The 13,536-nt window shown below is 46.7% G+C and overlaps 1 protein-coding gene across 1 annotated transcript in view; it reads left to right on the top strand.

Moving 5' to 3' along the window:
• Positions 1-5,638: 5,638 nt before the first annotated feature.
• Positions 5,639-13,536, top strand: part of LOC144168813 (uncharacterized) — a 279,672-nt gene continuing 271,774 nt past the window's right edge. The window contains exon 1 of the mRNA XM_077697802.1: positions 5,639-5,993. The gene's annotated coding sequence lies outside the window, so the exon portion shown is untranslated. The remainder of the gene's footprint in view (positions 5,994-13,536) is intronic.

Below are 13,536 nucleotides of genomic sequence, written 5' to 3'. Positions count from 1 at the left end.
TTCTTGCACGATCGCCTTCAACAGTGTGTACCATCGGCATATTCTGCGGAAAGCCATCGAATCCCCGTAGGGGCGTTTTTGTTCAAGTGTAATAAAAACCAGACTCTGTTTGCTACTTCACAACCATGAACTTTGCTTGAGCCATTGGTCCCAGAATTCTGCTTCTCTTACTGCTGCAGAGAAAATGGTGGCCACAATTATCATTACCTACACCTTCCGTAGACCAACGACCAATAGGGGTAGCAGTTTTTCCGCCTTTTCGTCCATTAGAGTTTTGTAGCGACCACGGCATTTTCCCCGCATCCCTTCCCGTTAACATCTGACTGTCCGAAACAATGTATCCATAACATATCGCGTACAGTTCTCACGGGCGATTCAGCCTATATTATATTGGTTGCAGCGCCAGAGATCAAAGTTGGCGGACGCAGTATTGCTTTGGTTTCTCTTACTTCAGGTTCCAGCTATTGTTTCAGTTCATAGACAAGTTCATTGCATTAATTGAAGAACGCAGCAGACAGGGAAAACATTAATGAACATTAATAATGTCTGTTAAAACAATAGAGGTGGGGGAACGCGAAGCTTTCTAAAATTAAGTCCAACAGCAAACGAACTGAACTCAGAAGCGAGCGGACCTCCGGGTCCTCACGTCTTCTGCGGCTGACATCCACCGCAGCGAAACGCATGGTTGGAGTGGAGTAGCCTAGTAGTCGTATTGCTTCCGCAGCACGTTTTCGAGCGTCTGAATCAGCCCTACGAAGACGAGCGTCTACCCTCGGTCGCGCTCGCGTCCCCGCTCCCGCATAGTAGCTTCTGCTGCCTTGCGATTCGCGAGTGGCCTACCCATGACGGCGATTCGCTGAATGGACCTTTTTCATGACCTTCATCTGCGCATGCGCTCGAGGGCGCCACCATTACATTTGGTGGCTCGCTCTTAACGCGAATACCGCTTCCGACGGATGCCGTAGGGACGCCGGGCCAAATTCCAAATAGATACTGGCTGGCATTCAGCGGCCGCTGCAGAAGCGCTAAGTCACCGGATGGTCAGCCATCGGGAAAAGAAATGGGACTAAATTTTGTCAACAACGCACCCCAACATCGACCTCTCCGCATGAAATTAGAAAAGCGGAGGGTGGTGAACATGCGGAGCAAGCCTTTTCGCTATCGTTATGGGCGTGCCCCGTTGTAAGCAATATTCGACAACAGCGTCATCAGCAAACAAGGCTGAAAGAGCCACCAAATGTGCTTTTCGTATTCGCCGCTACGGGAGCGTTTCATGGCCTGGAAAAGGTCCATTGTTCCTACATTGTAATGATTTCCTATTGGTCTACAGTATGACGTAGGACTGTGCGCTCTTTACGCAAACAACTGTTTCTTATGGAGACGGTTTACTGCTCTGCGATTGTGCTCTCCGGTTCAAGGCCGACCATGGGAAGCGTTTTAATTTTTCCCCTCTTTACCACGATCGTCATCATCGTCAGCGAAAGTTCGCTTCCCTGCGGTTCGTATTGTGTAAACTACAAAAGATATTAATGAGAGGCTGAAAGCTTCGCTTTTCTAATCTGGAAGTGTTTACATCGGAGTTGCGAACATATACTTACACTGCTGACAGAAGGTGGGAAAATCACCTCAACACCTAAGACTTCACCTCAACTTCAATTCAATTTGTCAACGTCACCTCAAGATCAACCTCACAGAATATGTTGAGGTTAGGGTAAGCAAACCCACCCCAGCCTCCGTTAACACGCATAGCCTCACCTCACCTTCAACCTCATTTCTTCAAGAGCACTTCATTCATTTATATATTAAATATATTTTTAAACCAAAAGGCATTTTGCAATCCCCAGCGGGTGGAAAAACAATATTTACAAAATGTATTGATGAAAAATGCTCCCGCATAATATTTCAATTATACACGGGTGAGAAAAATCCCGGGCCACCCCAACTAACGTGAAACATGTGAAGGGCCAAAGCATGCAGTTTACAAGTGTATTCAAACATTGCAAGTCTCTCTCTTTTGCCACACGGCGCGCGCTGGTTGGGCGCCGGAGATGCGCCGGTGAAAGGAGCCATCACGTGCTTGCTTAGGCGGCGGTGCCTTTTCTGCGTTGAACCGGATTTAAGCCATAAAATGAGAGGTACACTGTCCGTAAGTTGTTTTCGTGTCACACGCCGCAGCATGCTAAGAAGTCTTCTTTACAGGAGGAAACCTTTCGCTTGAAGCCAGTTTCAAGATGTAATTTAACAAATTTTTATTATTATGCAATGAAATCGTGATTATTCCCGTATTTTGAATTACTTTAAATTATGTTGGTTTAATTTGAACCAGTTTTAACCATTATACCCTTGTTGTTTGACTATGGTTTGAAAACTTGATTTGCCGTGACGACGTGAGGCTATGGAAGGAGACGCCGGCAGCCCCAGTCCTTAAGTGCTTAGCCCCTAAAACTAAGTGCAGCACTGCCAACATCGGGAGCAATCGCTCCCCGGTCACTAATTACTGTGAAGGAAGAAATGACAAATACTAAAAAATTCCTGAGGCACGCAAGTCTCCTTGCAGCTAGGAAACCTAGGTCACAGACCAAGATTGCGAACAAGGTCGCCATACGGGTAGCGAAACGTCCAATTGCTTTTTTTTACTTGGTCAGTGACCGACGTTTCATCGTTGCAAACATGAATTTACCTGACCAGACGATATTCCGTCAAAAACCTCAGTAAGTTTCCTTACGTGGCGTGAAGGCGAAAGCCTGGCAATTATCATATTTCCTTACTGCTAAACCATGTTTGCGGATGTTTCTTCTTTGTCTACGTCTTTACTCCGACAGGAAGACTTATTCGGACAGAATTACTCCGACAGGAAGGCTACTGCGCTTCACTCTTCAGCTTTCCCCCAGCCAGAGCTCTGGCGCGCATCCGTTCTGAGCACGCGGCGCCACGTGTACCTGCCACAAGAAGTACGCTTCAACTGGCCCAACAATGGGTTCTATTGAAGCCTATCTCACGGCGCTCACATCAGGTTATTTCCTGTTTTATTCTGTCAGGGGGCCGGGTTAGCCTTGTGGTTAGAACATTGGGCTGCTACTCTGGCAATCCGGTTTCAAATCGCACGCGAGTGCAGCTTAATTTGTGTTTACAGTGCCAGCCATTGCGGTACCATTCGTGTTGACGGTGACAACGATGACGACGGCTACGACTGCAGACACTTTTCGCGTTTGGTGGGACACTTAAGGCTTTTTCTGAATAAACTGGCTTAGGCAGCATATTTTGAAGCTTTCTTCGAACACAAAGTCATAATCTTGTAGACCGAAAGGTGTGTCGAGGCCGTGCTAAGAATAATAAATGTCCGCTTTAGTTTAAGAAGAGGAGAAATTGGCCGTAGAATAATGATTGCCGATAGTGTTTTTACCGCCACTAACGCGATGTACAAATCTTGCGCGGCTTTGATGTCTGGTTTGGCCATTACATTAGCCATTCATCAATTTCCTTAAAAGCTAAACCAAAGAAAACATACACACCAACCGCTAGCGGAAGTTCTCGCTTTTAAATTTTTCGTTGCATTCTTTTTGGGCTTTACATTTATTCTCCCGTTAAGGCGAACTCGAAGCAAAAGTGTTGTTCGTCAACGATGGAGCTTGTCTTAACCGAGCCCACCTTTACCGAGGTCTACTGTATTTCCTTTTGTACTTATGCCCTACATCTTTTTTTCGTGGATGGGGGTGGAGGAGCACCCTCTTCTTTCTACCCCAAAATGAAGTGTTATGTATTCCAATGGAAGGTGATCGAACGTCCCATTTATTGTCATTTGTGTTAGACTCTTAGGTAACAAAATGTAAGAGGAACGTTTCCACGCGCAACAGAAAGTGCATTGACCTTTCATCACATTTCAACCCTAGTGCATCCTCAACCTCGCTCAACCTCAAACTCATCCGCTACGGTCGAGGTCAGAAACCTTGACCTCAATGACTCCGCATGGCGCACCGATTGCGTCACCTCACCTCCACCTACTGCTGAGGTTGAGGTCCATTTGAGGTTGAGGTTGCTGACCCCTGCGCTTGCTGACCCCTGCAGCTGACTTTGCGCACGACGCAGACAACACTACGCAAACAGGTTTCCGGGTGGGAATCTGTATGTGAAACTTTAATTACTCTGCTCTCATGCGCCTGTAGCTGGCAACAGACGTGCACAAGGTTTGAAAATTTCAGCTCAAAACAGGAAAAGTTTATGAGGTATTGAACCGGTTTTCTAACACTTTACAAAATTTACGAAAAAAAAATTAGAAAAATAACACGCTCTAACAATACCAAAGTGTTTGTAACTTTCATATTAACAGATAACTAGCAACACTGCATGGCGTTTGTATGCATCACGCTTTGCAAGCTGCGCGGTTGGTTGCTTTCAACAGAGACCGACAGGCAAGTAGCTTTATTTAAGGGATGGCTCGTGGCCGCAGGGTTAAAGGATTTGGTTAATAATGGCTCCTTATGGTTGCCTCGCACACGGAAGAACCACGAAGTGTGTTAGTTTCACAAAACCGCGTTCCCTATACTAATACAGCTACGGTGTCATGCCAGGAAAGATCGACGTCGACTACTCAGGATAAGGAAGTGCCACGCACGTACTCTGGTTGCTTAAGGGTTGGCTTGTCTTGAACAGTGATCTCAGCTGTTAGTGTGACCTCACATGCGCGCAACGGGAAGTGGCGCTCTAAGAATACCGATATAAAATGGGCTGCCGAACAGACTAAAAAAATCTTTATCAGCACAGAAAGGACGGCTATCTCTCTTCCTTTCCCCATCCCCACTTCCAAAAATACACTTTGTTCTGCTCACGTTTTCTTGCTTTCTTTTAGCAATTGTTAAATATTTAAATGCTAAATCTTCGTAAACTGTTTAGCTTGTATATTTTTATCTCATCGAAGTGGATGATTTAAACATTTCAGCACGCTATTTTTTCCCTCAAAGAGGCGTGAGGGAACTGTTCAAAAATATATTTTGAGCCGAGAGTTAAAACCTACATGTGGATTGTGAAAGCAGAACGAACATTCTCACAACCGCGAAAAGAAGGAAGGGCCTTGAAACAAACAAAAATTCCCTGGGAAAATCAAAACACATTCGACACTTCGTGCTAACTCCAGCAGATGGCTGTGTTAGCTACTGTCTCGGCGTTACAAATGCAACTTAGTTGAGCGTAAAAACATTAAGACCAATTGAGCCCCACAAACACAGAAAGCAAAAGACAGTTTTGAATGTAAGGGCAAGTACCGTCATTTTTCTACTGTCTCTAGCTATTCGTGTATAACGAATGCTTAACGGCTTTTACATGACCTTGTAGGACGCTGGGGTGTTCAAAAATGGCGCCCTGGTACGGCGTGGCGTCATTGAAAGCAGCGTTGGCAGCGACCCCAGTTGCAGTCCCCAGACAACTAGAGCGCTCACTCGGTCGAAGGAGATGGGCGGAGAACCCCTGGTTTGCCACCAGATGGCGTAGCCGTCCCGCGCCAAAACCAGCACCGACTAGCCCGGCGGCCTGGAATGGCGGCCGGCCGGCAACGCTGCGCATGCCCCTGGTTGACTAACTGCTCTTTGCCGAGAGAGTCCCTCACCCTTGCCCCCTTTTCTTCCCCGCCCTCGACTCTCTCGGTCAAAGCCGGCGGCGCTGGGCCGCGCAGGGGATCCCGGTTTCCCGCTCGCGATCCCGCGGCGCGGCCCACAACATCCCTGCGCTCCTGGCGGGCCTCCTCGCCCATTCCCCCATGGGGAGCCTCCGCATCCTGCGGCCCGGCCGAAGCAGCGCACACTTCCCGGCCACCAGCGGCGCCGGAGAGGGCCACTCATAACCGCAGGCCGACAACACGACGACGAAGCAGCGGTCTCTCTCCGGTATTTTTTCTTACGCCCTCCGAGGATATACATGCGCTGCCCCGCACCAGCGCCTTGGTCGCCGAGCTGCCACGACCGCTGACACCGAGGGGAACCTCGCAGCGACGACGACTGCAGGTGAGCCCGTGCACCAACCGCTGCCACTAGGAACACTTCCCTAATCAGCGACAAGCGCTAAGGGAGGCAGCGCTGTTCAGCCGTAGGCGGCGTGTTGCGATTAGGCTGTGCTCGCCGGGAGCGTGCAATGCGGCGTCATGCGGCGATGCGCAGCTCGCCGTTCATTTATTATACAAAGTGGGAGCCATGCCGCAGCCGAGTGGTTTTCCCGCTAATCCTCCTTAATTGTCGGCAAGGTAATGCACGGAGTAATGCTGCAGGCTCCGCTTATGCGGGCGTTGCTTCGCTCATCGGCGGCGGCCGGGAACAACAGCATGCCCGAGAGGGTGGCCAACCGACGGCGTAAGGCCCCGCGCAGTGGTGCGGAGTGCAGTGACCCCGGCGCTTACGGAACCGACCCGGGCCTGCGTCTTGCTCTTGTCTTCGCCACTCTGGTGCTTCAGCGCGTGCAGCATGGGTCAATCAAGCAAACGTGGCTAAGACTTTTGTCTGGACGTTTGTGCACTACAATCAGTAGTGTTGGCGGGAAAGTGTATCTCGCTTTTGTTATCGAAAAATTAATATAGGTCAGAGGCCAAATGAGAACTCTTTAAAAGGAAGGCTCGGCTAATAAAAAAAGAAAGTTCGTCCGGCATGGCTCGCGGCCTCCGGGACATAGGAGGCTGACCACACACCCGTCTCAATACCGTCTTGCTAATCAATGTTTGTTCCTCCTCCACAGCGTCCGTCTTCGTGACTCCGTCGTATATGTGAAGTGCTTCGGTAAGAATAACCACATTCGACTGCTGGTAGTAATCTGAAGGTAGAATACCTTGAGAGGAAAAGCATTATCACAGACTGCACAACGTAAATAACGCACAGGTAGAATTATCTCGGCCTCACAATTGCATCGTTCTCCCAATAAGCAAGGGTGTCGCTACCGGATCCTGCAATTGCGGCACACGGAACACTTATTTAAATGCAGAAATCGCAGAGAACACTCAACCTATTCTCGGTAGTTTCCACGTAACAGCCTACCAAGCATCAAAATGTCACATCCTCACCCAACCGTTTAGCGCACATGATGGACAGCCTAGGGGAATATCATTATCGCTGCACAGCGTGACCGCGTTTCCGCCGTCGTTGCGGGTCCGCATTAGGGCGTGGCCTTGAAGTCATGCCACCTGTTCGCTTCAATATGCGCCAATTTCCGCGCGCGGAGGTGGTTCATTAGTGCGTCTTTCCCAGCATCGTGCTCTTGCTTCGCTAACGAAACAGCTGTGCAATCGTCGTAAGGGGCTCGTGAAACACTACCAAGGTGTGGTGTTCCCACTTCGCCAAGTTGGTTCGAAGATATCTTTTCATGGTACAACACTGCACCCATAATCTTTAATTTTCTCGGAGCACGAATTTTTCTCTTTAAGAGAAGAATGTGCATTCAGTTTCAGTCTTTAATCCTCGTAGCTTAGAAATCTTCTATTTAATGCGCTCCAACCATTCCATTTTGCCCCAGTAAACGTAGTTGGCCAGTGGGGGAATAGGGGCATGTTGGTAGAACGCCTTGAAATTCTCAGCGTGGAAGAGGCCGGAGAGAGGTCATGAGGAAGAGGATACAATAACAATGCTCGTACACGTGCCGTCCTCCCAATCATCCTCGTTTGTTGTTTTCTACATGATTCCAAAGATGTGCCAGCATAAAGGGGTCGTGGGCATCCTATACTCCTCCTGCCTAAATAAAAACTACCTCTCTCTCTCTCTTTCGCTCTCTGCGGAAGGTTGCTGCCATAACGTGTTTTAGTTGTGTTTCAATGGCAATTTTCGGAAACTTATCACCGCCTTTTTGTAATTTCTATTGATGTCCTAAATCTGGCCGCTCTGTGGTATTATAGTCCCCTGATCGGTACCATTGAAGACATGGCGGCTCAGGAAATACGGCTGTAGCATACGTCAACTTTCCCAAGTACAAGCCATGAGAGCATACAAAAATCTCATTCATATTTAGCTTAGAAATTAACCTTCAGTAAAACCGTGCATCTTTCCTAGAGAACGAACGAATGTAGCAGAAAAAAAATTATCCGCCACCAGTACACAATCGTCGCTTCCTGGTAGTGTCCACGCAATAATACCAAAACAGACAATGACTGCTAAGTTGGAGATTTACATTGCTTAAAAATAGTTACAGCTGCTACAAATGTAACTTCAAATAACCTGGGGAAACTCTTGGGAGTGACCAGTTTTAGAAGATATGAGCAATCAGAATGCTTTAGCCATACTTGTTCGCGTGTGCATGTACAGCAAGCGGGGATCAAGCGGCACATGCCTAGTATGAAGAGTTTTGACTGAACAAATGGACGAATTGGGGCTATCAATAGCATAACTATTGGACGAATAGTTATTCTCGGCACGACACTTCTTCCGTTCTCCGGATTCTTCTTAGATCCTGCAAAAGTAACAGTGCTGTGCCATTGGGCTTTGTTTTTCTGGTATGACGTACGGGCGTATGCTTCATGGCAGAATTTATTAACGCAATCTGTGGGCTTCTGTGACAACGCTACGTCTTGTACACGGGACAATGCTTCCAGCCGTCTGTAAAGACTATAGGCTATATAAGAAGGGATACCCTGCACATCTACAAAGTGGTGTTTTCCCCTGCCTTTTTCTAAAAGTGGCTGCTGTCCTTCTAACTAGGTGAAGCTTTTGTGCCATGGTGATGGCTCTCTGTCTGCTTGTTATTAGGGGGAGGGGGAAGAGAAGCTCACAATCCTATATATTTTTAGGCCCGATAAAATATGCTTCACCTTCTCCATTGTCCGCTTTTGCACCTTGCTCAATGGAAGCCAAAACCTGTATTGATTCAAGTTGCAAGTTTGCAAAACAGAATGGCATAAACTAAAACTTGACTTGTTACTCTTCAGCTGGCGACAAAATATTCCTAAAAACAGAACTTATTGTTGGAGCTGATGTACATACTTTGCACAAGCTGGTTTGGACAAGCACTGCAATCTCGTGGCGTTATGTGACTGGAAATGCGAAGGGCTCACAACCTTTTTTTTTTTCTAGAGGAAGATTGAATTATCCCTTTTTTTATTATGCCCAACAAAACTCCACACTTTCTTTCGTACTTTTCTCCGGCTCACCAGTGGAAACCCTTGGAATTACGATATGCTGTCTATGCAACTACAAAGAGCTAGGCTTGCATGGGGCCTCATATTTGAAGCAGCTTTTTTTTTTCGGCGAGAACATTATCGTTAACGCAAGGTGCCTCAATGACTTTACGAGGAGGTCAAACTCTGTCAACTTTCAACTTCGCACTGCTTAGGGGAAACAAAGCGGGCATTTCGGTTATCACCGACATTGTTCACGTTTCACAATAATTTTGTGATTGACTCAAGCGCTCCTAACAAGTTTCGGAACCGCGAAAATCGCAAGAATAGGGTACACCGTTTGGTATTTCTAATACACTGAAATTAAAACCGCAATCGTTTTTTTTTTTCTAAACGCGCGTTTAATTTTCATAATCTAGCATCTAGGTATTTGCAGCTCGGCTTTGCTTCATCGGCGTAGAAAGACCTTAAGCAAACGTTAGCTGGTTTCAGAGACAGTTAAGGCTAATACTTCAAAGCTGATTTTCACGGAGCAACTATCCCAGTGAAAATATCCACCTATAGGCCACCCGAAGAAGCTCCTTCAACGCCGGCTTCTGCCCAGCCTCGAATCAAATGTATTGGGGGTTTGATCGGCGGAGGACTGAAATGAAAAGCATACCCGTGTTTGATATCCCAGAACACCACATTAACGATTTCATTTTCGAACGCCGTTTATAAGGTTTGACCGGTATAATTGCCGTACTATCACATGTGTATTACCAGTTTAGCAATTTTATTGCATTAAAGAGAGCAGGAAACTCTGCTTCGCTAAAGGCTGTTCGCTGCTTCTAAAATGCGCAGGTTTCCTTGGCTGCTAACAATTTTAAACGGACCCTGTAACACTTTTTTGCACTTTTTTTAATCTAATTGCTTTCAGAAAGTAGTCAACAAAACATCCAGTACTTAGACTAGGGGTCACAAAATACATCATCCCGAAATGGCTTCTCTGTGCTGAATACAAAACGTAGAAACAGGCCCAAAGGATTTTTCTATCTTTCTGAATCTTGGCGTTCTCCTGGCGCTATAATTGCGTCATTAGAGCGACGTAAAGGCCATCGGCCGGCTTTCGTTCAGTTGCATGAATGAAAACACTCGATAGTCACTTTTAAAAACATCGCTACAAAATCAAATCAGAATAGGAGGCGGATGTGCTGCCACGAGCAAATTTCGCAGTGCCGCTTTTCGTGCTGGCGATACCTACAGCTTTCACAATGCTTTCAGAAGCAAAAAAAAGAGTGAAAGTGTTTATGGGAAAGTGAAAGTGTTTATGTGACAGTCACTTCAAGGCACGTAGCCGAATTGCTTCCAACACTACAAATTTTTACGGTCTATCAGTGTTTCTTAATCGCAAAACCGTTCACTCTAAAGGCCGCGCTTGCATAGGAATTAAAATTGAAACGGCTCTCATTGAACAGCCGAGCGCGAGAGCTTTCTCTCCATTATACGTGCTTAGCGAATGTTTCGTCGCCTTCTGACGGTTTTTCTGCACTCGGTCCCGCGGGCCATGTTTTCCTGTTCCCCGCGCGGATTTGCGCACGTGTTACTCTGCCGGACAATCAAACATCGATCGCCCTTTGACGCCAATCGCAGTCGCTCGTCGGAATTCGATTTGTCGCTCGTGCGCTTTTGCTTTTGCGTGAGACACGTCTTGCCATTACCACTGCATTAGTGCGCGTGTTCTCTAACTTGTGTTGCTTGTTTTCTAGACAATCGAGTCTTTTGCCCCGTAGTTGTGCCGCTTCACTTGCCCCTCTGTTTTGCACCAGATCTAAGCGCTCTATCTCGGGTAAGCGAATCTTGAACGCTGCAAATTTGGGTTTACACCCTTGCTCTTTTGGGTTGCGCAACGGAGCTTCCTTTTTGCAGCGGTAAATAGTTTGAAGAAAGGGATCTGTAATAATTTTGAGCTGAGATTACACACTGAGTCACTCCTTAGTTCACTCGTTCTTTTGCTCACTCGCTCGCTCGCTCGCTCACTCACTCACTCACTCACTCACTCACTCACTCACTCACTCACTCACTCACTCACTCACTCACTCACTCACTCACTCACTCACTCACTCACTCACTCACTCACTCACTCACTCACTCATCTAGGCAAAATGTGGAGTTTTATGCGTGAGCTACACCGGCCGAGGTTGGGCAGTTTCGCGTGGCTACTGGAGAGCCGTGCTGCGCATGCGCGAGGAGCACTGACGTCACACGGCGCACAGAACGTAGCTATCTGCCCGGCGTCTCTCACACACCCCCCGCGCCCAGCGTCTACGCCGACCTCCGTTCCGCACGTGGCGGCCCGGTCCACTTGATGATCAGGCGAGCCGTGCCCGGGTGTGCAACCGATGACTCGTGTGCCGCAGCAACACCGGCGTGCGTCTGTGGAACCAGCTTAGCTCTGGGGTGATCGGTGACGCTGCGTCGGAGCCGCTTGATAAATATACATTTGTCGCATAATGCGTATACCGTGTGTGTCATTGAACCAGCAGTAAGCATGATAATCAAGCTAATCCCAGACAACCAGGAAAGCTAAGAACCAGCTGAACCTTAGCTCACGCTACGTATATCCTGGCATAGCCGAGCTAGCCACTGCTAATTTTTTGTGCCCTGTTCCTCCTCGAGAACGGTTGTATTAAGTTGAAAGACGTAAGGGTCCCACTGTGCGAAAAGCACGATACACTGTTGTTGTACGGAACAGAAAATGGCCGTCGCTGTGAAGAGTACTGATGCACCCATTTCTGTCCATGGGAATTAGCCTAGAGTTAGCCTAGAACGAGCGTGGCGGACGTTGTATCCCGTGACAGGTGAACGTGGCGGCATTCGGGTAGAGGAGGTGCACGTGAGCCACATAGAACTATGATTGTGGTGCAACTGGTGGTCTCAATATTTCCAGTCTCCTGTCCGAAGTAATTCGCGTCGAACGACCAATGAACAAAAGGAACCAATTAATGCAAACGCAATGTGGCAGTACAAAAGACTGTAATAAGTATCTCCAGGCTTTCGAAGCACGTAAGCAGAATTAGTCAGCATGAGGAATTTTTTTTTTCGCTCAGTGAGTCAATCAATGCTTCGATTTAACAAAGCACGTGGCTTGAGTACTCTGCTCATACTTTTAACCAAGTGTATAACAAAACGAACAAAGTCGAGATACGTGATCTCTGAATCGGAAGGGATTGCACTTGCCCTCTAATTTTTTTGTCTGGTATGATTTGGTTCTCGCTTGGTTATAAAAATAGATGTTTAACAACTTTACGTGGTCTCGATGTGTTCTTATGAGCTTCTGACTGTTTACTAGACCAGTAAACCTATTGCATTGCTTTCCTTGTGAGGGTCACTTACCCAAATATCCATTATTAAACTTGGATTTTTACGAATTGTTTTCCTAATGAGAATAAAGGATTGACACAAGCCTTCGAAAACTTACAGAAAGTTCGAAATCAAACATTATGATTTGTTTAAATATAAAGGTTTCTGTGCAAGCAAATTGAACATAGGGACCCATTTATATTTTTCTTTAACAGGGTAGAAACTTCTAAACATGCTTGCGCATATCCCAGAATACCTCACCGTACGTAACGTCATCGAATCCATATTCTCGCCCACAAATCCTTGGCAGAAATGTCTGTAAGCAGATTAAAATTGATAGAAATTATACCCTAAAATGTTGAATAGATAGTTGATAACTCCCGTTTGCTAGAGTTATTGCGCTGGTACGAAACTGTTCGAATTTTAAAAGTTTCAACGTGCATTGCTTCAATGCCAGAGACGTTTTGCTAAGCAAAACCGATCTAAATATAGATATGCCTGCACGTTCAATTGCGGCCAAATTATTCAGATTCGTTTACTACGCAACAAAGTAAAGAAAAGCAGAATACCGCTCCGCATCGCGTAGATTTCCTTCATGCTCTTTCTGTGGATATTACGAACTTCATTTTTCGGTTTGGCTCAGCTAATCCAGCGGAGCCAGCGCCTCCTCTTAGCGGGTTCTATGATTTCGAAATTATCTTCGATAGAGAACGTGCAATATTCTTGGATGAAACTTTCTGGCATGCAGGTGTGGTAAATTTTATTTTTTGTTCACTGGAATATTCAAGTTAAACTACGCTTGAATGTAACATTGCACGAGGCGAAGGCATTTGCAATCGTTTACACCGTACCGCTCTAACTAAAGATTTTTTGTAATCTGCACAGTGTTGCTCGAGCAGAAAGCTAACGCCAGCGCATCCGGAAGCGAAAAATCCAGCTCTCTAGGGAGACACAGCAGAGAACTTTTTTCTTTTTTTTTTTCAATCCCGGCGCTTTATACGAGTTCAATACCTCCACAGCAGGAGGTGCACCCTCTCAATAATGGTTGAAAGGCGCGGCTATGTTCATAGGGCAAAGTTAACAGTAAAGCAAAAGTTCAGCCGGTGGCTTTAGGCGTG

Source organism: Haemaphysalis longicornis, unplaced genomic scaffold, assembly GCF_048455015.1.
Source record: "Haemaphysalis longicornis isolate Haplotype H1 unplaced genomic scaffold, Haemaphysalis longicornis Haplotype H1 scaffold_2, whole genome shotgun sequence".
Classification (NCBI taxonomy): domain Eukaryota; kingdom Metazoa; phylum Arthropoda; class Arachnida; order Ixodida; family Ixodidae; genus Haemaphysalis; species Haemaphysalis longicornis.
Note: the sequence above shows the minus strand (reverse complement) of the source record. Positions and strands in the feature narration are given on the sequence as shown.